General features: G+C 40.0%; 1 protein-coding gene across 1 annotated transcript in view; it reads right to left on the bottom strand.

The window, feature by feature from the left end:
* Nucleotides 1–20,496, bottom strand: part of foxj3 (forkhead box J3) — an 84,994-nt gene extending 64,498 nt beyond the window's left edge. Inside the window, exon 1 of the mRNA XM_069918939.1 lies at nucleotides 20,328–20,496. The gene's annotated coding sequence lies outside the window, so the exon portion shown is untranslated. The remainder of the gene's footprint in view (nucleotides 1–20,327) is intronic.
* Nucleotides 20,497–26,412: the final 5,916 nt, after the last annotated feature.

Genomic DNA, 26,412 nt, shown 5'->3' with positions numbered 1-26,412 from the left:
GTTGGTGACTGACAAGTCCAATGCGGGACAGGCAGGCGGGGTTGCAAGGGAAAATTGGTGGGTTGGGGTTGGGTGTTGGGTTTTTCCTCCTTTGTCTTTTGTCAATGAGGTGGGCTCTGCGGTCTTCTTCAAAGGAGGTTGCTGCCTGCCGAACTGTGAGGCGCAAAGATGCACGGTTGGAGGCGAGATCAGCCACTGGCGGTGGTCAATGGGGTAGGCACCAAGAGATTTCTTTAAGCAGTCCTTGTATCTCTTCTTTGGTGCACCTCTGTCTCGGTGGCCAGTGGAGAGCTCGATCTTGGGAAGGCGATGGTCCTCCATTCTGGAGACGTGACCCATCCAGCACAGTTGGGTCTTCAGCAGCATGGATTCGATGCTTGTGGACTCTGCCAGCTCGAGTACTTCGATATTGGTGATGAAGTCATTCCAATGAATGTTGAGGATGGAGCGGAGACAGCACTGATGGAAGCGTTCTAGGAGCCGTAGGTGATGCCGGTAGAGGACCCATGATTCGGAGCCGAGCAGAAGCATGGGTATGACAACGGCTCTATACATGTTGATCTTTGTGTGTTTCTTCACGTGGTTGTTTTTCCAGACTCTTTTGTGTAGTCTTCCAAAGGCGCTATTTGCCTTGGCGTCTGTTGTCTATCTCTTTGTCGATCCTTGCATCAGATGAAATGGTGCAGCCGAGGTAGGTAAACTGGTTGACCATTTTGAGTTCAGTGTGCCCGATGGAGATGTGGGGGAGGCTGGTGGTCATGGTGGGGAGCTGGCTGATGGAGGACCTCAGTTTTCTTCAGGCTGACTTCCAGGCAAAACATTTTGGCAGTTTCCGCAAAACAGGACGTCATGTGTTGGAGAGCTGGCTCTGAATGGGCAACTAAAGCGGCATCATCTGCAAAGAGTAGTTCACGGACAAGTTTCTCTTGTGTCTTGGTGTGAGCTTGCAGGCGCCTCAGATTGAAGAGACTGCCATCCATGCGGTACCGGATGTAAACACCGTCTTCATTGTTGAGGTCTTTATTGGCTTGTTTCAGCATCATGCTGAAGATAGTAAAGTAAAGAGGGTTGGTGCGAGGACGCAGCCTTGTTTCACGCCGTTGTCAATGGAGAAGGGTTCGGAGAGCTCATTGTTGTATCTGACCCGACCTTGTTGGTTTTCGTGCAGTTGGATAACCATGTTGAGGAACTTGGGGGGGCATCCGAGGCGCTCTAGTATTTGCCAAAGCCCTTTCCTGCTCACGGTGTCAAAGGCTTTGGTGAGGTCAACAAAGGTGATGTAGAGTCCTTTGTTTTGTTCCCTGCACTTTTCTTGGAGCTGTCTGAGGGCAAAGACCATGTCAGTAGTTCCTCTGTTTGCACGAAAGGCACACTGTGATTCTGGGAGGACATTTTCGGCGACACTAGGTATTAGTCTATTAAGAAGAATCCTAGCGAAGATTTTGCCTGCAATGGAGAGCAGCGTGATTCCCCTGTAGTTTGAGCAGTCTGATTTCTCGCCTTTGTTTTTGTACAGGGTGATGATGATGGCATCACGAAGGTCCTGAGGCAGCTTTCCTTGGTCCCAGCAGAGCATGAAAAACTCATGCAGTTTGGTATGCAGAGCTTTGCCGGCAGCCTTCCAGACTTCTGGGGGGATTCCATCCATACCTGCTGCTTTGCCACTTTTCAGTTGTTCAGTTGCCTTATATGTCTCTTCCCAGGTAAGGACCTCATCCAGCTCTAGCCTCAAGGGTTGTTGAGGGAGCTGGAGCAAGGCGGATTCTTGACTGAGCGGTTGACACTGAAAAGGGATTGGAAGTGTTCTGACCATCGACTGAGGAGGACTTCGCTGTCTGAGCTGTGCAAAGGGCTTTGGACTTGGGGTGAGGGGCCGTACACCGCCTTTAGTGTCTCATAAAAACCCCTGAAGTCACCAATGTCGGTGCTAAGCTGGGTTCGTTTGGTGAGGCTAGTCCACCACTCATTTTGGATCTCCCAGACTTTGCGCTGAAGGTGGCTGCATGCAAGACGGAAAGCTCGTTTTTTTCTCTGGCCAGGAAGGCTTTGCAAGGTGAACCTGGTGGGCAGATCGCTTCTTTGCCAGCAGCTGCTGGATTTCCTGGTTGTTTTTGTCAAACCAGTCCTTGTTTTTCCTGGAAGAGAAGCCCAGTACCTCTTCAGTGGATTGCAGTATGGCCGTTTTCAGCTGATCCCAGAGGGTTTCAGGAGACGTGTCCGTGAGGTAGTTTGCATCCTCGAGCCTTGCTTGGAGGTTTGCCTGGAAGTTTTCTCTCTCTACGTCTGACTGCAAGTTTCCAACATTGAATGTCTTTCTGGGGGCACCACTGTTCTTGAACTTTGGCTTAAAGGGAAGGTTGAGCTTGCAGCAAACAAGCCGGTGGTCAGTATGGCATTCCACGCTGGGCATGACCCTGGTGTGGAGCACATCTCGTTTGTCTCTTCCTCGCACCAGAACGTAGTCCAGGAGGTGCCAGTGTTTGGATCGGGGATGCATCCAGGTAGTCTTCAGGCTGTCTCTCTGCTGGGAAAGGGTGTTAGTAATGACAAGCCGCTGTTCTGCGCAGAGCTACAACAGGAGGCGCCCGTTTTCACTGCACTTGCCGACACCATGCTTGCCAAGGATTCCTGGCCAGGTTTCTGAGTCTTTGCCGACGCGAGCGTTGAAGTCGCCAAGGATGAGGTTGTAGGGGTGCGTTGGATGAGGTTGCGCAGATCAGTGTAGAACTTGTCCTTTTCTGCTGGTTCCGCCTGAAGGGTTGGAGCATAGACACTGATGAGAGTGATACGTCGCTTGTTTTGAAGGGGAAGTTGCATGGACATGATCTGGTCAGAGTGGCCTGTCGGGAGGTTTTCGAGTTTGGAAGCAGATAGGCGTCGTTCAGCCTGAGGCCTGCCAGACCAGTAGAGTGTGAAGCCCTCACCATGTTCTTGGAGGCTGCCTACATCTGCAAGGCGGACTTCAGTTCATGTGCGATGAGGGCAGACCGACGTTCAGGTCGGTGGCTGTCAGCCTTGTCTAGCATGGTTCTGATGTTCCAACATGCTAGCTTGAGTTTGTGTGCATCTTTTGAGGGGGAGGACGTGGACCTGTCCTCGGGCCTGCGCAAAGGAGCTTTTAGGTGGAGTGCAGTGTGCACAGTACTGGCCCCACCCTTTACACCCATGGTTCGTGTGCCGTGGCCAAGCAAGCTGGGACGTGGTAGCGAGGTCCTTGGGTCATAGGTTTTATATCGGAGTGACCTTCTCATGCAGGATGCTTAACCGGGCCTCCCCTTTTAGGTCGAACCATATCTGGAGATCTACGACCGCTGTCCACAGTTATGGAGTGGTGCACCCTGGAATCGGCCTGCGTGCATTTACTCCTGCCGCGGCCGAGTAAAGGGGATGCAGCATTGGTTGAGGATCAGAAAGAAAAGTTCTAGTAGAAAATTTTTTAAGACTGGAGAGAACTCTGCAATGGAGTTCACAGTTCTCATTGATGGCTCCCGGCCCAGGGCCGGCTGCCAACGATCGGGCTGTGCGGGGTGCCGGGGCTTGCCTGGCCTCCGGCGGTGGCAGCAACAGGACCTCGGGCCTCCGGCAGCGGCAGCATACAGAACAATGACCATCAATACATTGCAGGCTGCCATTAACAGAAACCAGGAAGACAGGAAAACTGTCTCAAGTCAGGCATTTCCTCAGCATTGCAAATGAAATATTGCCAAATGCAACTTTCTACACCTGAGGACAATAAACATGTTCTTTCAAGGACAAGGTATATTTTAACATTGTATAGGCATAAACAATTTTAGCTAAAAAAAAACTTCTGGTTAGTCAAGGTTAATTTACTTCCACCAGTGTCAAATAAATTATCAAAACTAACACTTTTAGGAATTCTATAGACATGATTCAAAGGTCGTGGTGATGGTTTTTGGTGATAGTTCTAAATTTGTGACAAAAATCTATCCACACCAAGGTGACATTATTATATTACTATGTATATTTTCAGACTATTTATGGGTTATTAGAGGAGGCCGAAAGAAAAACCAGCGGTCTGCTCCTGAACAAAGACATCTATAAATTTTGTCTCTGGGCAGATTTGCTTGCGAGATGCCCAGTGCTCAAAATGACTTTACTCTGGTGTAGACAATGAAGAGAGGCACCTTGCATAAACATAAACTAGTACTAATGGGATCATATCCAAAACCAATTTATTAAAAAAATTAAAGATTATCAATTATGCGATAGACAACAAACATCACACTTCTAGCCCTAGACGCAAAATTGCCCATAATATGCTCTCATGCAAACAAGCCGAGACAGAAAATACTGCAGTGCCTCACAATTTTTTTTAAAATAAAAAGTTTAGCATTTTCCTCATTTTGGATGTACATATTTTATTTGGAATGGTTTGAATTGTGCAATGAACACCTAAATTATACATTTGGAAGGCAAGTAAAAATATGAAATATGTCAATTGTGCCATTTTACCAATTCCCAGTATCAATCAGAATTGTGCTTTGCTGCAACTTAGTCTAGTAACAAAGACTTTAGATCAATGCTTTTATTTTTGGCTAATAAGATGAACTGGGCAGCATTTTGTTTACCCCAAATTTTGTGAACAATTTGGTACTGAATATCAGGGTTAAAAGTACATTTTACAGGTTTACTCATTATAGCTGCAAAAATGTGGCTGGTGACACAAGACCTTCATTCACGAAGAGACACTCAAAACTTGCAGCTTTTGGTTCAACTGACAGGGAATTAAGACAAAATGACAAACAGCCACTACAATTTAGAAACCAGATTTAAACTATATTTAGTTAGCACATGAATGCAGAATTCTCTATTCCATTCTCTCACCATTACTTATCTAGGACCAATTCTTTCAAAGCTATGCCTAAATAAATAGTCAAAATAACTGTTCTAATAAGCATGACAACAAAATTTGCAAAAATGTTTGGTGAGAAAGCACAGTTCAAGAACTGCACTCCTGGGAATTCAAATTTCTTCACATTCCAGGCAATCTGGTCCACGGCCCTCAAGAATGAAAAATGGTCATTTGATCAAAAATCCAGAAAACTGCAACCGTCTGTGAAATGATGACTGCAAGAGATCTCTATTTTGTGCTGTGAAGATTTGAAGCCTTTTGGATTTATGCAGTCTGAAATCAATTTGCACCAGAACTAACCAGATCCTTTGCACATAAAGAAATAATGCAAAACCAAAAGTTTAGAAAAGAGTGGGAAACGTGGGGAGGCATCACAGGATCTAAATTATATGCCACTGCACATCCAATTACCATACATAAACAAGACCATGGATATCACAGACCACTTCCATCTCTTAGTAACCAGCACTCAATAAAAAGCAGATTATCAATGATGAAATTCACCATTGCTTTCAATGTATCAGCACAACCTTTAGCCACGTGAATAAAAGTAGATAACAATACAGTGCATGAGCAGGCCTTCTGCCCACCATGTCTATACAGACCATGATGTCAATCTAAACTAATCTCAATTGCTTGCACATGATCTGTATTCGACCTCCTGCCTGCTCATCCATGCTCTATATGCCAAAATCATATAGGAGAATCTATCACTTTCCCTGGCAGCAAGTTCCAGGCACCTATCCCTCTCCATGTTAAAATATTCAATGTGCAAAGCTCGTTTATAAAATGTTAATCTCTCATAAAAATGCACAGAATACATTAAAATCTTTCCACTCTGTATTCCAGAATCAGAAATAACCCTCAGCAAATTAGACAATTAAAGGACACTTTTAAATGACAATAAATGTTACCTTTGCCAGCAACAACTATTTCTGAACATTGAATACATTAATAAAAATAGAAACTCAATTTCTTTTACCTGCCCCAATCCATCTTTCAATACATTTTCACTGATAAAATTATAGATCTCAGACCCAGCAGTGGTCATTGGTGTTCAGTTTCTAAATTCACTTTACCCTTTTTGCAAAAAGGTGTATGCTGATTTCACTCCCAGTTGAAGCAGGTTTCCATTAGAAGAATGGATGCCTTTCCTTCCCTAGCAAAGGACCAGACCAAACCTGCTAACTAATTTGAACACATTTTTGATTAAGGGACTGAGCCCAAATTATGTTTGCAACCAATTATTCCTTTTATCTGTCGCAATATTATTCTGGTGCCCAAGCTCCCTCTTCACTGTCCAAAATTAGCATAGCCTCAGATTCAATATCCGATAGAAATACTACAAATACAGTTTAATCAAGATGCTGTATTAATTTCAATCCCTTTAGTACTTAGACACTCCAAATAAAGAGCTGACAAAGCAGGGTGACATACAATTGAAAGGAAAAAAAATTTTGAATATCAAATGACAAAAAACACTGGCAAATCAACATTAAATAAGAGATCATAGAAATACTTTATAAAATACTATCAGACTGTGACATCTTAAGATGTCACTCAAGAACATAATTTTATTTATGCATACGTTTAATGAAATTCTGAATAAATTTTCTTTTTGCCTGGGTAATTTTCTTAATGTACAATTCTTGAAAGTGGACTTTGGCAACAAAACTGGCTCAGGAAAAACCAGTAGTTCCTCACTTATCACATCCACAAATACAGCACCAAGTGGAACTCTGAAAATGCACTTCTACCAAACCTGTCATCATTGTAGCCAAACAGGAATTATCTGTGGGCTTTTCTGATATTGTACAAATGTCAGCTGCTTCACTCCTTTATAGGATCCCCGACTAACACAGCAACTCTGCCATTTAAAGTCAATTTGTAGTTTGTAACCCCCAACAATTCTGATGACACATCTATTATCCTTAACTGGGTGTCAACATCCCTGAAAATCTATCCTGGAGCCTCCGTATCGATCCAATCACGAATGCTTGCCAGCAGCTTGAGTAGATTTGAAATGTCACTAAAGACTCTTGCAAATTTCTACGGGTGTCACTGTGGAGAGCATTCTGACTGGTTGCATCACTGTCTGGTATGGAGGTGCCCATGCACAGGACAGGAAATGCCTGCAGAAAGTTGTGAACTTGGCCAGAGCCATCATAGGCACTGGCCTTCATTCTAATAAGGACATCTACAAGAGATGTCTCTTGTAGCCTCTATCCTCAAGGACCCCCACGACCCCAGGCCATACCCTCTTCTCACTGCTACTGTCACTAAGGAGGTACAGGAGCCTGAAGGCAAACACCGAATTGTACAAAAACAGCTACTTCCCCTCTGCCATCAAGTTTCTAAATAGACACTAGCCTACTCTCTCTTATTTTGCACTAATTTTAAAAAAAATGTCATTTATAGCCACTAAACAATTTATTTCGTGACATGTTCATGACTATAAATTTTGATTCTAACACCTCAGTTCCATTTTACTTCTGAGGTAGAAAACAATGAGTATGAACGCATTATCCTTGACCCTTTAGAATTGCAGTAAATAACTGATAATATTTATTTACAGGATGTGAGCAGGAGAAAACTAGGGAAGAGAGAGATGGTAGGCAATGGGTTGCACTAAAAGAGGTGACTCAGAGTACAAATGCTGGCATTAATGGTTAGGCCAAATTACTTATTTCTGAGGCACATATCATTTATCATCATCACACAGTACATCAAGTTTCCTTCACTTTATGCAACTGCTTTCATTCATGTAAGTGAAGAATATTCCATCAAATTCAGAACATGGTTAGATTCTGGAATGCCAACCTTGTATTTCACAATGAAAGAGAAAGATGAAAATCCCATTGTACTTTTTGAAAAGAGTATGAGATATGGAACCACAATCAATAAAACAAAGAGACAATTATCTGGCTATTTTGTTCCCCCTAACACTGTTCTTTGTGTACAAATTGGTTGAATCATTTCTCTATTGGTTGAATCATTTCTCTATTGAATCATCAGCTGCAAAAAAATGCTGCAAAACATCAAGTCTTATCAACAAACATTTTGGAATAATTGAAACAAGTTCCCCAACATGGGATCACCATAGTGGCTGAAGAGCAGAACTCAAGATGTATTTCTTGCCAACAGCATACAAAATGTACTTTCATTTGTATTGATTTGAACTCAGAATATGAAATCCAAGGTGATGGTTTATTGTATCATGTTTGCAAGTATCAGAGAGCCCAAAACCAAATTCTCAAGTTAATGCAAAACAAAAACACGACTTTCATAATAAATCTTAAAGTTTTCATGTACTTATTACTAAATTACAACCATTCAACTGCTTATGAAGTCAGATGCCATGCAAATTATGCAGCTGTCTTGAACAAAGTTACAGTGCGTACAAGTGAAAATAAAACAAGATGGCCTGTATTCTGCATTATTGCTAACGTACAAAAATAAACAGTAACCTTTGAATTCTATATATAAGAGTGTAAAAATAATCTAACAAAAGATCAAGCCATGTATTCACTAGATACCAGAGTAACATCCAATAAGCTGGCCTCAGATATTATCAATCTGTATTAATTGATCCAAGTCAGAAAAGATTCAATTTCAGTTCAATTGCCATGTAATAAAGACAGTGCAATATTACACAAAATTTGTTTTCGCCATCAGCAGAAATTGCCTGAAGTGCCTCTTACAGTCACAAGAAACAAAAGAAAGTCCCCTCGGAATCACTAAGTCCATGGTTTTGCCTCCAGCTATCCCTGCAGCTCCAGAGTCCATTCTAAACCATCCGAAGCTCGAGCTCCAGATCCGAATCTCTAACATGATCAGGAATCCTCCAGCACCCTCTTACATCCCAGTTCCGATACCCCTTCAGCCTGTCTTGAACCAGTTTCTAGCAGTCTGCAGCCCGGTGTGATCCCTCAAACAGTTGCCAACAGCCCACAGCCTGCATTAATTTCTCACCTCAAGTCCGCTGCCTGTGTGTTCTTCAACCTCAGTGCCTCTCATTAGTCTGCCACTGTGGTCCCTGTCCAGCAATGTGCCATTTTCCAAAAGTAAGAGAACATGAAACAAATGGCCTCATCTAGCTGGAGATTGGAGTTCTCTAATGAACGAATTGAAAATATTTCTAGAAATTGATGATATGCAAAGCACAAGTCTTATTTGTAACATCTACAAATGGTCAATGATCTGCCAAGGCGCACTCACAAATGATTACCTTTGGTGAACAGGAGAGTTGATTCCCACAAAAATGAACTGCAACAGGAATTAGCTTCTTCGAAAGAGTTGGGAAAATCTCAGCAAACTGGAGTTGGAGTGAGAGTGGGACAGTTTAAGTACATAGGAGATATAAGAAGAGTGGCCATCATGTGAGTGAGGCAGAGGCTTTGGCTCAAGAGGCTGAGGTGGTGGTGCAGGAGTTGAGTAAGGCAGCCCCATAGAGGAACAAAAGGATTTGGCAAGAAGGCACAGGTAAAGGTTCCATTACTGTCATGAAGTTCTACATTGAGAACATAACATACATGAAAATCTTTAACTTTGTCTACCATAAGGAAGATGAGAGTCGCCACTTTATCATGCACCCCTCACGGAAATGAGGCCCCAGCGAGAAACTAACTCACAACTCCTGGGCAAGTTAGAACAGGAAAGTCTACAGACACAGCGACTGAGGTAAAAACACAATGCTGGAGAAACTCAGCAGGTCAAACAATGCACTTTATGTAACAAAGATAAAAATGCATAACCAACGCTTCAGGCTTGAGCCCTTCATCAAGCAGGTGGTATTATTTTGATTTTTATATTATTTTCATAGACAGTGGAAATGCCTGCCAGGTCATGGAGAGTCAGGGAAGCCAAAAGCATACGTGGAGACTTCATCTGTGAGAAGTTCAATACAGCTGCAGCTCTTTACAAACTGTTCTCAGGAAGCTGAAGAGGTGATAGATAGGAGTACAGGAACACCATCACACTTGGAAGGTAGCTGGACAAGTCCGGAGAAGGAAAGGGAACAGGAAGTCAGTGCAGGGTTCCCCTAGGGCTGTTCTTCATAATAATATGCATTTCTTTTTGGATACTGTTGAGGGGGACACCAACCAGAGACAACCCATGGCAGTTGGGTCTCTGACATTGAGTCTAGCCTTGTGCTAAGAAGGAAAGGGAGAAGAGGCAAGCTGTAGTGGTAGAGGATTCAATAATGAGGGGAAAAGACAAAAGGTTCTGAGAATCCCAGATGGTACGTTGCCTCTAGGATATAACAGATCGAGTTCATAGCATTCTCAAGAGGCTGGGTGAGCAGATAATGTCGTGGTCCATATGGGTAGGAAAGATGATGAGGTCCTGCAAAGAGAGTTCAGGGAGTTAGCACCAAGTTGAAGGACAGGATCACCAAGATTGTGACCTCTGGATTACTACTTGTGCCATGAACTACTGAAGTGAGAAATGAAAGGATAATGCAGCTTAACGAATGACTAAAGAGATGGTGTAGGAGGGATGGCTTCAGATTTTTGGATCATTGGGCTCTCTTCCAGGGAAGGTAGGACCTGCATCAGGTAGACAGTTTGCATCTGAGCAGAAGACGGATGAATATCCTTACTGGAAAGTTTACTAGTGCTGCTCGGGTTAAGTGGGAGGTTTCAACTACATTTGCGGGGGTGGGAACCAGAGTGCCAAAGCAGATAGTGGACTGGGAGTCAAAAAAGATTTTGTTAAGACTGCACACAAAGGCAGGTTGTGAATGGTGGAAATAATGTTCTGAGGGGTGTCTATTTCAACACATATTGCAGGAAAGGCATGAGGAATTATGACATTGTGACCATTGGTTGAAGGAGGGGCAGAACTGGCAGCTCAATGATCTAAGGCTCTGGTGTTTAAGACGCAAGAGAGGAGGAGAGATGAAAGGAGGAGGGGTAGTATTGCTAGTCAGGGAAAATGCCACAACTGAGGCTAAATAAGTGGAACTGAGGACCACCTAATAGTCAGCAAGAATTGATGGAGCAAATCTGCAGAGAGATAGCTGCAGGAAACAAAAGTTGTGAAAGTAAGTGACTTCCACATATTGACTTGGACTCCCATACTGTAAAAGGGATGGATGGATTAGAGTTTGTCAAATGTGTTCTGGAAACTTTTCCAAATCAATATATGGAGGTCCCGACTAGAGAGAATGAAATAGTGTATCTCCTATGAGAGAACAAGGCAGAAAAGGTGACACAAGTGTGTCCAGTGATCATAATCCCAATGGTTTCAAGATAACTATGGAAAAGGATAGATCTGATCCTGGGGTTGAGAGTCTCAAATAGAGAAAGGCCAATTTTTAGGAAATGACAAGGGATCCAGAATGAATGGATTAGGACAGGTTGATTTTGACAAGGATGTGCTTGGTAAGTGGGATGCCTGAAAAGATGAAATTTCGAAAGTAGAGTTTCTATGTCCTTGTCTGGATTAAAGGCAAAGTTAATAGGCATAGGGAATATTGGTTTTTGAGGGCCATTGGGAATTTTGTTAAAAAGAGGTATACAGCAGGTATAGGCAAAAATGAGCAAATGGGGTACTCGAGACACATTAAAAAAATCCATGAAGACACCATCACCTTAAAAAAATACTCAGCATGGCAATTTAAGTTTAAAATTTAAACTGTTCCAGTTCAAAATAGAACCGGAACATAGCCAGCCTGGAACATATACAGTGAACCATGTTCCAGAATAGGGCTTCATGCAGTTCAACATTCATCTCCTTTTCTGTGGTGATCTGTTAAATGTACAATTCTAAATCCCTCCCATGGCAGCAACTCTGTCTTTCAGCCCCTCCCCTATGGAGGTGTGGTAGGAAGGGGAAATCTGTTCTTTTTAAAAAAAACTGGTATTCATCCCTGCTTCAGATTCAAGAAATTATGTGCAAAATTGTCTATTGTGGTTAGAGCAGAACAGTTAGCACAACTCTATTACAGAGCCAGCGACCCAAGCTTGAATTCGTCACTGGCTGTAAGGAGTTTGCACTTCTCCCCATGAGGTTTTCCCCAGGTGCTCGGGTTCCCTCCCATCCTCCAAAAACATACACGGTTAGTAGGTTAATTGAATTTTAATTCAATAAAGTTAAATATAAAAATTCAGATACACAGATTCTTAATCAAATACAACAAAAATTTTAAAATTCAGTTACTTAAATAAATCAGGAAGTAACTACAATAATGTTTACAAGGACTACAAATGACTGAGAAGAAACCTGTTACTGTCTCCTAAATTTAAACGCAACTCCAAATTATCTAACAAGCCAGTCAATTGCAATTAAGAATGGATACTAAATGCTGCCCACCATCCAAAGTATCAGCTACATCTTGTGAATAATATGTTTCCAATGGCTTAGATAAATGTCAAATAATCTGTGCTCTTTGGAGCAAAGGCATTAAAAATGCAGTTGTATAAATTACTGGTAAATAATTCACAATATTAACTGCAGCACCGTGATGGTTCACCTCATGGAAAAAGTCCTTTACAAACATTCCGGGGGAAAAAAAATCAAAGGTCTAATTTTAGAATACTGGGGCACAGTAATGACACCAAAATTGATATCATTTACAAAGAAAATTTAGTTGAGGGATCTTGTGTCAAGTCCAAACCCAATTATTTTGCTGTTCAATGGAATACCATTGTAAATGTTGAGTAAATGTAGATGACCCAATCTTCCTGGAAAAATAACTTAAGTGCAAGGATATCCAAGGTGACCAAACCCATACAAATGTGTGCAGGAGCCAGCATTGTGCCATGTTCAATAAACCTTACCACTCTTCCTAATTTGTAACATCATATAATCCTGGATACAAACTGGTTTAATGTCACCTCAACATAGTGTCCAATTCAATTCCCCATATATGCCCTCCATTATTTTAAAAGATGAAGCTTTCTACTCCTTTGTTGATGCCAGTGTTATCTGGACTGACACTTATTTTGAATCCATTAACACATGGCCAGAATTCACATTATATAGGACCACTCCAGTGCAATGAAAAACAATACTTTAATGTTGGAAAAAGACCACTTCAGCATACCACAGAACTGAAAAATAATCAATATTAATTTTAAGACAATTATTGCAAAATGCAGACACAGAGCTATATTCAAATGTAACCCAGGTTTGTTCCAAATCTCAACAGCATCTTTAAAATTTCAGTCAAAGGATATCAAGCAATATTTCTGTTCTCTGCTCAACCAAACTGTCAAATGTGGATATCATCCATTATTTTAAAAAGCTTTATAGACATAACAACTTAAATTCCCAAGTCAATGGCTCATATTTCTTTGCTTAGTAGCCAGCACACTGAAATCCATCAACACACTTAAACTGCTGAGAAATCCATAAAATTGGTCCTCTTGATCTCACTTGGAAGTGACTCCTTCCAAGCAGCAATACAGTTACAGGAATCCAGAGAAAGTGGAGCCAAATGAGCAAAAGCCAAACTTATCAAGACAAGTTTATACTGAGGTAACGTCATGTAAACAGAGCGACATGAACCCAAGCCGAGAGAATGCCAATCCACAATGACTCAGCCTTTAGTAGTTCCAGGTCCATGGGTGATCCAGCTGGTAAAACACCAAAACGAAGTCTTAAGGAAGATTTTTGGTCCATCAGATTTGTACTAATGACAATAAAGAGGAAACTACTCAGCTATTTCCAGTTCCAATTATTTGATCTTTAACCCTGTGGATGATATCTCGCGAGTACATATTCAAATATTTATTTGTAAACATGAGGATTCTGTTTCTACTGCCTTTTGAGCAATAGATCCAGAATATATCTGCTCTGGGTGAAAACATTTTACCAAATGCTCCCTACTTTTGCCACCTCAGCCAATGGAAACGTATCCTACCTGTTAATTGTCTACAGGTTCCTCAATTAATACTTCCCTCAATGTTTTGCATTCCAAAGAAACCCACCGCAGTTTAGCCAATGTGGATATTATCCATTATTTTAAATAAAGTTTAGATAAACTTTACCATTCCTGGCACCAACCTATTAAACCTCCTCTGTGCAATCAGTTTTCTGTAATGCCATAACCAGAATTATAAATAATACTGAATTTTGCACCTAACAAATATTGCATTCAAATCTGACAAACCTATTAAAGCAAAAGAAAAATGCAAATGCTGTAAAATCAAAAGAACAAAAAATATCAGAAATCTTCATGTCAGTAGCTGCTTCTTATATTCTATGCCTCAACTAATTATAGTTCCCAGTTTACTTTTCAGTCTAATTTATAGGCCTGCCTATAAATCTGGGTACATAATCCAATGTCTCATTTGTCTCCTACTGCTTTGAAATGAATTTAGCACAAAGTAGTGACTCCAATTTACTCTCGCAAAATCACTTCTCTGTTTGGTAAAATTGATCTTTTTCTACCTGAATAACTTCCCCCATTAATCCCATTTCCTCTAGCTTTGTTGTACCTCCCCATATGTATTCTCTCATATTTTTACATGGTTTTATTTGCCCAATGACAAAACCTTCAACTCAAGTGTTTCCCCATCAAGTAAACACAATTATGTTGATGCAGGAATATATAGAGGCTCTCAGAAGGTCAAGCATTATCAGTGGGAGAAAAACAGCTGTTTTGGGTCACAATCTTTCATCAAGACAGGGATCACCAGCAAATTTTTGTCATGGATCTTGGATTCAGATCTATTGACATATGCAGTGAGGAATAATGTACTGAGCCTGTGGAGCATTCCACTCAAAAGACAAACATGCAATCATTACCTTCTGTTTCTTGCTACTGAGCTAACATGGGATCCAATTTACCATTGCATCTTAACCACCCCATCACGTGGGACATTGTCAAAAGTCTTACTATAAACCACACCAATCTGTCTCACAAACTGATTAATTTATGTTAATTAACCTAGACTAATTTGGACAAAATGAAAACATACAGGGCCTCAGAATCAATTCCAATAACTTAGATTAATGAAGTTAAGCAAATTGGCCTGTAATTGGTCCGTTTACTGCTTCTTTCCTTTTCATGTAATATTCCCCATAAACAGGAAATGGCTGAAAAATGATGGTCACAATATGTGCAACTTCCTGCTTTGTTTCTACAAGCCTGGGATAAATTTGATCTATTCTTGATCATTTACAAAAGTGTTAGACCCCTTAATGATGCCCTTTTTTTCCATGTGCATCTCATTTCCTCCTTAACTGAAACACTAACATTGTACTCTTTATGTATTAATGAAGAACCTTATCCACATCCTGTTTCTCCCACTTTCTTTAGTTATCCTCTTTGATTTTCATTGCAGATTTTGTTTCCACTCTACTTTCCTAATTTTAATTTTACTCCTACACTTTCTACATTCTTTAATTTTGAAATATCAAATTTTTGGCATATGTTGAGCAACTCTTCTACCTTTTATTTCTTGCATTTTGATATGCACCACTGAACACAGGCAGACCAATTTTATGCATTCTATTTACAAATCTGCTTCATCATCTGAAAAGAGGCACCAGAAGGAGCTTGGAGATGAACTCCCATTGGTACAAAAATAGCATCTTGCCCTCTGCCATCTGATTTCTGAATGAACAATGAACCACAGACATTATCTCACTTTCCTCTTTTTTACTCATTTATAGCAATTTTGCACTTGTAATGCTGCCGCAAAACATGTGACACATGTCCTTGACAATAAATTTTGATCCCTTTATATCTTTGGTTACTTTACAATTCCTGCACCAAACCAATTTAAATCCTCTAAAACAATATCGGTAAGTCTGCCTGCAAGGATGTTGGCTTTGGTCTGTTGATATGTCATCAACTGTTCAATAGCTATTCGACTATGTAAGAGTCTGGCAGAGATCAATTCAGTTCAACCATTAGAGCGGTGGTTCCCAACCTTTATCTTCCAACTCACATAGCACTTTAAGTATTCCCTATGCTTTGTGATTAGTAAGGGATTGCTTAAGGTGGGATGTGGGTGGAAAGAAAAAAAATTGAAAACCACTGTTTTAATCATGCCTAATTGACTCGTTATGTGCACAGTTTCATACCTCCAAGCAAGATATTTCAGTAACAATTGGGTCTAGAGCAGTGGTTCTCAACCTTCCCTTCCCACTCACATCATCCCACCTTAAGCAACCCCTTACTAATCACAGAGCACCAATGGCGTAGGGATTACTTAAAGTGGGATGTGAATTGGAAGAAAAAGGTTGGGAACCACCACATTAGAGCATCACATCCAATCTGCATAGCAGAATTTGCTGCTTTAAGATTAGATATTAGACAAATGAAAGGTAAATGTCTTTTTATTCCCAGCTCAAAAATAGCATTTTGTTTCAATGGAAAACTTATAATCCATCTCAAAAGTAAATTCCCATTAGCCTTTTGACTTGGATTGAACAACCAAGTCCCTATAAATTTTAACTATTTACATTAAATTCTGAAATTAATAAATTAGATCACATCTCTTAAAATGATCAAATGGTGCAATTCTCAATATGCCACCAAAAAATTACCAGTAAAATTATAGAAATCATCAACAGGAATAGCAATGATTTTTGGTGCAAGAGATGGGTTCCTTCAAACAACAGCCTTGAGAACAAATTGACAAATCATTTCATGCACATCACTAATAGAAACAAGCATTTTGACCCTACAATCTCAGTAAAATAATTTGCTGAGCAATCCAATGGAACAATTAAGGTAGTAAGGTAACACACATAATGACACAAACTCGACAACTGATTAGCTAAGCTAATTTTAGGCAGTCTTTGAAGCTCCAGAAAGCAAAATGGAGGAAAAAAATTAGGTTCCCATTCTTGATTACTTTACATCCACGCTTACTAAAAATTTCATCTGTGATCATAACCTTGTTACAAATAATCTCCTACGAAGAGTAGTTGCAGGAGAGTGACACTATGGTGGCAGAGTTTCCTGTGAAAACTCTCAAAACCATTTGATGGAATGCCTAACTGCCAGATCACAGCATAAAGCACCCAGACCTCAGCTGGCAGTGAGATGGGGCATTCCCATCTCACCCTTAGTTCTTTGTCAGAGTCTCACTTCCAAATATACTGCTTTGCGGTCAGTGCATTCTGAAAATGATGCAAAAAAGAATGCAAGCTCCTTGTGGTGGTTCACTCAAAGCAATACAACAGAGAATTTGTTTTCAGGAAGCAAACCTTTTGGAAAAAAAACTGTTGCCCAGTCTTAAGTAGAGGCACAGGCCTTTGTAGCATACCCTCAACATTTGTTGAATGCATTGTTCAAAAAGACCGCACAGGTCTCTTTGGTGCCTCGTAAAAAGAATGTATTGATTTTAATGCTGCAATTAATTCATTGATTTGATAACACTAAATACAAAGAAAGATTTACTGATTATGTGGCATTTCCTATATTTTAATGAATAACATTAATTTTTTTTAAGTTAAAAAAGACCCTACTCAAAATGTTCCTCTTGGTTCAGCCACTACAAAGGCTTTGTGGAGAAGGACGACAGACTAGCATTTTGCCACAATGGTCATTGTGGGTTTAAGCTCCAACCGACTTTCAAACAGTCCACGGAAGCAATATCCTAAGTGTATTACTAGGAGTATGAATAATTACGAATAAAGTCCATTTTTGAAATTTAAAAAGCCTGGTCCACCAGTCTTAGAATTCTAATTACATTAGTTATTACAATAATTTTTAAAACTGTAGATTTCCAATTATGTTTGAACACTTAAATTTCATTTTTAACAAAACACAACAAAGCACTTCAACAGAATGTAAATTTGATACCAAATCACAGGAAAAGATGCCCAGAACTCACATCAAGGAAGAAAATTTTAAATGAGCGAAAGGTAGCTGCAGAGCAGCTTAGGTTAAAAACTCGAGGGCTTAATGTGATTTAAGCAGCAGAAGGACTAAATACCAATGATGCTGCATTAAAACTTATGGATATGCTAAGAGGCCATTAAGACTGTATGGTTATGAAGAAATATAAAATCAAAACATTGCTGGACTCAAACTAATATATGTTATTATCATTTTTTTAAAAAGCCAACAAAAATTATGTAGACAAATGACCAATCAGCAATATTAGTTAAAGAAATCGTCCTCATTTTAAAAACTCAACTATTACCATTGCAAACAATAACAATTGCTCAGTCATTCACATACTGTTTAATTTTCATATTTAATTTTCCATGAAGCAAACTTGAACACACAATGAATGATTTTAGATATGGTACATACTTTACAACGTGTAGTTGCTGATATCACACATGTTTTCAAACACAAAATACCAAGACTCATCACAAATGAGAACAAAACTGAAGATGAACAGAATGTTCTGTTGATTCGTAAACTCAAAATAAAGGAGGATAAGGTAGAAGATGTTTTATTTCACAAGTACTTAAATTTCTAGAAATATTTGCCAAACCAAAGGCTATCCTGGGACTAACAACTCATCCATACAAGACCATAGTACTACAGGTACTGAGAGAGGCATTTGGAAAATGAATAAAGGCGTAAAAATTCTTTAAATGTACACACCGAGGATCCAGTATCATTACAGAAAGAACACATCTACGAGGAAACTGTAAAACAAGCTCTGACCACACGGCAAACAGCCAGACCCTTCGTCAAAAGAAGATTCTGTACTATCAGCCAAAAATTATTTCTCCTCTCAATCTTTCTCGGGATAGAAGAATAAAGGAATAGACCTTTGTTCTGAAACTACCATTAGCAAACAAAGCGATATTTCCTGAAAAGACAACTTGTATTTTATTTCTGGAATCATAGGGTTAATTATTTCACCACTGGAAAATCTAAATTTTAAATCCATATTTTAAATTACAAATAAGCTTTTCTTTCTATTCCACGGTCCTTAAAATTCTTATCAATCATATTCCATACAAAACAGCCCAGGAAATGCACAGAATATTTAAGCTATCCTAAACTAGTTCAGACTCAATATTAAAAAGAAAATACAGAAGAAAGTGCTCCTTTAAAAAGCAAAAGCCAACTCAGTACAATTCCAAAGAGCTTTACGTTCAATTATCAGGCTTTGCATATTAACTGGTTCAAATACGGAGAGATTAGATTTCAATGAAATTAAATAGGGCAGGGTCCACTCCTGATACTTACCTGGTGAATTCTTCAATCATCCACTTACATGTACATCAATTGCCAAAAGCTGGTTTCAGTCCGATATAAAAAAAATTTACATCTATAACTAATTTACAAAATGTTAAAGATTTACCAACTAAAAGAATAAACAATTTAAGATAGTACTAAAATTGTGCCTCAAAAACTCCCTTGGAATTTTACAAATTCTAACTGAAAGTTCACAGGCAACAGGTTCTCAGGCCTGTCTCGGTGACACTGAAACAGCTGCCAATGTGCTGGAAAACAGAACAGGCTGAGCCAATCGGTTTGCTGTCAAAAATCAACTGTTCTGGGGAAACAATATCAGAGAATCCCCTCCCAAAAAGTAAATCAGACTTTGATTTCTGTCATCGTTTGCAAATTTAGCATTCTTCGATGAAGTGTTCAATTCTCCCAAAGCCAAGATACATTAACAGTATTGGGAACATGTTTGCAATTAAATCACTGCAGAATTCACACATACTTGATGTAAAATCACAACCTAATGTATCTAATACTACTAAAACAACAGGAGTAAAGTGGAAAAAATGCCTTGAGAGCTTTGGCTCATCTGAAGCAAAATTTCAATATAGTGGGTAAAGTGTAGGTTTATTTAGGATATTGCAACAAAGTGAAGAGAAAGAAAGAGGACAGCAGTTAATAGAAATAATTTCACATTGTGCAACACATCTCAATCTGATCTGACAAACCAACTCCCAATCTTTAGTCACACTACAGAGCAAATTGCACGATTGCACGACTGTGTTTTCAACAACCCACGAGGGTTGTCACGTGAATATTTTATTAACAAAATTCGTGCATCTGATGATCAGTGATTTGATTTTAAACTGCACGCAAGGAAAACTGGGTATAGAAAAATAAGGCATGAAACTCCACCATTTCCAATGTTAAAAATCAAGCCAAGTCTCGACCCCCACCCCCACCCCCCACTGTGAGGTCCCTTCAGATGCCCAGCTCTCACCCTGCAAGTGTCACTCACTGCCCAGTCGTCCCAGGGCCTGCGATAGCCGCTTCGACCAGGCCCGGGGATGTTGCCTCCATTCCAGGCCCCAGCAAGAAGTCTGCTCCCCCAACGTGGGCCTCAGGGTCTATTTTCGGCCTCGGTCTCGATCACTGGTTCGGGCCAGGACTGAGCTGGCTCGGGTTCTGCCCCCACCTCTTCTTGCCCGTCCCCCACCCCCACCCCCACCCCCACCCCCCACGGCGGGTTCCCCCACTGAAGCTCGAGTTGGGCGCCTCTCCAGACCCTGTCTGTCTCTCCCCCCTCCCCTCCCCTGCCCCCTCCCCTACCTCCCTCCCTCACACCGGACTCACCCTCTGCGACTCGCTTCCCTGAGAAAGGCACCCCGCTGCCAAAGCAGGGGTGTTGGCCGCTGGCACGCTTACTCCCGTTCCACACCCCCGTTCACAGTCCCGGACCGTGTCAGCTCCCGGATCGGCCTACACCCGGAACTATTTCCAGGGCCGGGACGCCACTCAGTGTAGCGCTCCGCCCGGCCGGCCGCAGCACGCGCAGCGACCGCTCCAAGTCCTGGAAGGAAGAGCGCGGGCGACCCCCGACTGTCACTCCTCCTCATCCAATGTATGGTTCTCGTCTGACTAACCGTAACAAAAAAATGACGAGGGAGGTCCGAAGTTTTTGTACTGGCATTGTTAATCACGATCGTATAGGAAAAAATGAGCAAGCAGCTATTATGCTTAGCATAACAATGCAAAAATCTGTGCTTAATGTTCTAAAATAAAGCTGCATTCATCATGCATAAAAATTTTGACATGAAAATCCTTCTTCCACCGTTTAAATGGTCCCTCTTTTTTGTTGATCACCCTGTCCTTATAGCAGTATGGTCGCTGTAAATGCTTAGTGCCTGGTTGAAAAATACGGAATGAACACAGGTATTTAATGTGCAACAATACTTTGCAATTGAGCAGATCTTCACTATCTTGATACCCACACCCCTTACAACGTTGAGAAAAGACGGGGTTGGGATGCACTGGTCAGGTGTACAAATCAAATACTCCTGCAATTGGAGGGATTTAGAAAGAAGTTACCGAAAATCCTCAAGGTGAACATCGATAGCCTTCATTTATTGATCTGTCTCTGTAGATACACGAATAAATAAACGTTTTCATACCTGCTCCAGGTTAATGAAGTCCTTTAGTTAGATTTTTTCCATTGGCAGTGAGTCACTAGGGTTGGTGTCCACCCCCCAAAAATATTAGCAATATTTTTTTTAATAATTGTAAAATTATAGAATAATATGATATAGTTGGAAATAGCTTAAATGTCTTTTTTTTCAGATTATATGAATACTAACAATAAAATCGTTTTGTACATTGAATTACAACATTATTAGTTACATCCTTATTAGTAACCGAGCAGAAATCCTTTTTTTAATATTTTTCTCCCTCTTTTCCTTCCATTGCAACTTCATTCTCAAAAATGTTATTGACCTAGGTTCACAAATACTAATTGTATCACAATATTGTGGCCAAAACAGAAAACTGACAAAAGCAGCAACTCTGAAAGCACCAGCAGCAACGAAAACGACCGTGCGTGCTTGTAGCGCCCGCGAAGACAAAACCACGGGTTTCGAGGTGTCATTGTAACTGGGTGACAATGCCAGGACGGCTCCGACTGGAGCGCATGAGAAGGTTCAAAAAGTAAATTAGCAGAGAGTTTTAGCCTTGAGGGCATACTGATACATGTAAGCTGGGCTTACGAAAAATGTTCTTATTGTTCTAACTACATAGATATTTTTATTAAAAATAATAAATTTCTGCTGAAGCACTGCACCAAAATTTTATAGACAGTCATTTTGGTGTCACCCAGATTAGTCCACATCCCTCGCACCCTCCTAGTAAGTGTATTTTCTATTGCTGGAGCAAAGATGCATGACATTCCCAGCAATGTCAATCAGAGAATTTTGCCTCTCCCTGCAGCTGCAGAATGTTATGATTCAATGTAAAGACATGTTGCTAATATTGTATCGTAATGCACAGGATACAAGCAGAGAATAAAAGATGCATTCAGATGTAAATGCTCTACTTTCTAATTGTCTCAGCTTATACCATGATGTCTTAAGAAAGTCTCATGCAAAAAACCTTCTCAAGGAAAAGAATACTAAAAGAAATTATTGGTACAGGTTCATGTGAACAATAAAAAAAAACAAATATTATCCTTTTTTTCTACACCATTTTGGGTTTTTTTTACCCAATATAAGTTTTTAAAAGTGTTAAATTTGTAACTTATTGGAAAATAAAACATTATGGAGTCTAAAAAGTCTCTGTAAAATGCATTATTACTTTCCAAATACTATTATTTGATGATTTTGGTATTAGTTGCTGTTCTATTTTACTCTTTTTTCTTTTACTCACTTGCTACCATATAAAAATGATAATTCATCCAATCAGATCCCAGGGTAAGTATTGGTAAGGGTTGTGGCTGTCATGTGCCAGCCCTGCCCCCTACCTATTCAGAGGACACACCAGCTGCCAATCAAGGTTTTGTTCTGCCCAACCCATTGACTCTCCAGACTGCCTGTACTTGGCCTTGAGCCATTGGCTGTTGTAATTGGATTAATCTTCCCAGCAACGAGCCATTGGTTCCTGCTAACGACCTGGGCTGGAACCTCCAGCACTATAAAGGTATCATGTGTTCTTTGTTTTCTTTTTCTTTGCCAGCTTGGGACCACTCTACTTCACTTCAAGCCGAGAAATGTGGAAGGGCTCTGGAGAAACTTGGTAAGATGTGCACTGTTAAAAGGGTTGGGAGCATTTAATTAATGTCCCTTGTAGCATAGAGCTATGCCTGCATTAAGTCAAGGGGTGGTGGGGCATCATAGTGATTTTATTCCTTGTTTGTGTGTATTCATTGTATGTGTGCATTTTGTTCCCATGTTTGTTATTAATTGTCTGCTATTTCTTTCCCATGACTCTAAACTGTGGATGTGAGTGTTGCATCAGTTTCCATTTCCCACACTTGCCTTCTGTAAATAAAATCCTTCCCTACCAAAACTGTGTTCAGAGTCCTTGTCTTTGAGACCTACCAAACCTATTTCCTCACTCACAACAGAGCAGTACTTGATAATTTATAGATTCTGGCCTGATAGAAGACACAGTTGAAGGAAATGCTAAACATTTATATTTTATTATCTCTGTTCTCTTATCCTTGTGGACCACAAGTAAAATGTTTACATCTATGGCATCATTAATTTAGAAATCTTAGCGCCCTGATACCTGGGAACCATGGTGTTTGATCAATTAATTGGCTCCTATCTGCAAACAACTCTAAAAATATTTTCCAAATATCCACTTGTGTAAAATGAAAAAAAATCCATTCTTTGACCCACCAGGTTTAGATTGGACTGCAAATTTAAGAACATGTGTTGAAAGGTTTGACTTATTAACCTACAAACAAGAATTGAACTGTCAGCCCTAGTAGCAGCTGATATACATTCACAATTCACACCCTAACAGTTTAATCACAAAATTCAATATTTAATGAATCATCAAACAATTAATGTACGTACTGTCAAATTATTCAGGGAAATAGCTGACACCAAAGAAGTTTTACTGTATGTACTGATATCCAGTTGCTTCCTATCATAACTGATTCTATCAAATAAGACTTATTTCAGTATTAAATTAGGTGGTTGCTATGTGACGTGCAGAATTGTGAAATAGTGGCTACTAGCTGATGAGATCTCAAAAAAAACTGATGGAAATTGATCTTAATTCTAAAAATATTTTTTTTTAATTTTAGATTACACTGGACAAAGAAGATTTTGCTTCCTGAATGCTTTTGGGCGTATTTTATGGATTTTGGGATGCTGATCATGAAAATCATCTTAAAATTTTCCTATCATGTACCATTTTTGGATATAACATTTTTTTGTGATTCCCTGTCATATTTTTAGTCTACTTCAAGCTACAAAACCGCAAAATGCAACATATAATTGAAAATTCATTTTCTGCACTTTGACGACTTCCCTACTGATCTTGGTGCACTTGGTGACGAACATGGTGAATGGTTTTACAACTATGGAAAAGCAAATGAAATCCATCAATGCTGGCTGACTATTGTTGGGCACTGACATGAGAGGCATCAGATGCTGAGCACAAATGAAACAAAACATTTTTAGATCAGTTGAACTAACATCATTATGCTATTAAACATGTCAAAATCAATAAAATTTCATGTTTCTCCAAATTTCTGTGATACAGCAAATCTGAAATTATCTTTTTCATCTTGAAGCCGTCCCTCATAATCCCTATTTTTTATTTCAGGAAGAAAACCTTTTGTGGAAAAAAATTAAGTGTTATTCATTGAGAAACACGCAATTCATGCCTCTCTGCTATTAGTTCAATCTTCTGATAAAGCCACAGGATTTGAAAATTGCTTATAGGAGCTGATGTCCTGATAGATAGAGAGAGGACTTGCCACTTAGGACTGTTTAGTATTGCAGGCTCTGGACACAGACTAATAATCTCATTGCAAATTCCAGACAAATGTCCAATGGTGAACTGAATCCTGCTGCAGAACTGTGAGACATAACCACTCTTTCAATCCATTTTATGTTTAAAGAAGGGCTCAGGCTGGGTGTGTTGATTGCCTTTTAATTTCTATAGGTGCTGTATGGCACGCTGAGTTTCTCCAGAACTTTTGAGGACTGCACTAGATCCCAGTATCTACAGATTTTCTTGCTTGTTTCAATTCTGTTTGTTTCATTACTATTGTTAGAAACAGAATTACCTTTAAAGAAATTGCTCGAGACAAAAATTGAGAACAAAGAACATTTATTACAACAACAATGCAAAGTTGGGTGCTTCCCCTTACCCTGGGAATACACACATACACTGGGGCTCACCCAACTTTTATACAGTAAATTTCAGTTTCAGAATACCCTCCCTCTTGCATTCTTCTGCCCCCTGGATGGGTTTGGCAGAGGCAATCCTTCCTGCCTACGTGCAGTTTCAGTATACTTGGAGGACCAGGGGGTATCCTGTCGGTGTCCCTTCATGTTATTGTCCTTATTCACACCTTCCTGATTCTCGGAGCTACAGTCTCTTGGTATGTAGAGTTGGCTCATCCTGTCTAGGGTTGGCTAATTTAATATGTATAACTTTGTAAATCTGTGTAAGGTTAACTAATTAGATATGTAGAACTTGGCACTTCTGTCTATCCAGACTACCTCAACTTCCTACATTCTATTGTTCCTTACCGCTCCTTATCTTATTCTTATGGTGGCTCATTGATCTTGTCACAAAGACTAGAAGATTCTTATGTTAATCATGCTGACTCTGCTTTCCTGCATCCTAATTCCCAAGCTCATCCTGTTTGTACTGGTTACAGCCATTAACTGATGTATGAATTTTAGTTTCCTTCATGTTCATAATTTTAGATCAGTTTTCCCATCTCTCACACTAACAAACAAATCTTGAGTTACAAGCCAATTTCCCATTGGTCTTTCAAACATTTTTTTTAAAAAATGAAATGCTGAAATTATGAACATGATTAAAATGTAATAGAAACCCAAAGGTGCATGAGGTAAACAAGAAAATGGGAAATTAGATGCAGATTGAGCGATTGTATTTTTTCTTTGAGCACCTTTTCTCTGTCCCCTGAAATAGCAAGACCCTCCCAATTGCCTCCCACTTTATAACCCATACCCCATTTGCACACTGACATGTCTGTCAAATTGAAACTATCTGCAAATCGGAGAAACGCTTTATATTCTGTCTCCCTCTCCCTATCAGAAATCTTTCTTAGCCCTCTGCCCTTTGCCTATTGCTTCTCTGCTTCTTTCCCTTCTACCTTCCCACCTGTATCCACCTATTACTACTTATCTATTACTCTGTACACCTCTCATCCCCTCATCTTTTTTAATTCAAGTATCTGCCTGTTGAAGGCCTCAGGCCCAAAAGTAGTCTGCCTTTTACTTCCAATGGAGGCTGAGTTTTGTGTGCTCCAAGAACCTTCAAGATTCCTTTGAAATATTCAATTTTATTTTTTGAAATGTAGTCAAACAATAAGGGCATTCACACTATTTTGGTCATTCTGCCTGTACAAGGTTCTCCTGGAAAAGTGTCTAAGTGCAGTTAGTTGAATGTTTGGATCAATATAGTTGTCCTCTAGGGTCTTCCAGTAAGGTACAATGGAAGATACTTTTCAAAGATTTTTTTTGCAGTTTAGCTCATCCAAGGGAAAGAAACCAATCAATACTGACTGAATAAATATTGTATTGCACTGACCAGCTGTGATTTTCTTTAGATATACTGCATGGTAACGGGCTCTTTCAGCCCACAAGTCCATGCCACCCAATTGCCTACAACCCTAGTATGTTTTGAAGGGTGGGAGGAAAGCCAAGTACCCAGAAGAATCCCACTCAGACATGGGGAG

The sequence above is a fragment of the Narcine bancroftii genome, chromosome 2 (genome assembly GCF_036971445.1).
Source record: "Narcine bancroftii isolate sNarBan1 chromosome 2, sNarBan1.hap1, whole genome shotgun sequence".
NCBI lineage: Eukaryota > Metazoa > Chordata > Chondrichthyes > Torpediniformes > Narcinidae > Narcine > Narcine bancroftii.
Note: the sequence above shows the minus strand (reverse complement) of the source record. Positions and strands in the feature narration are given on the sequence as shown.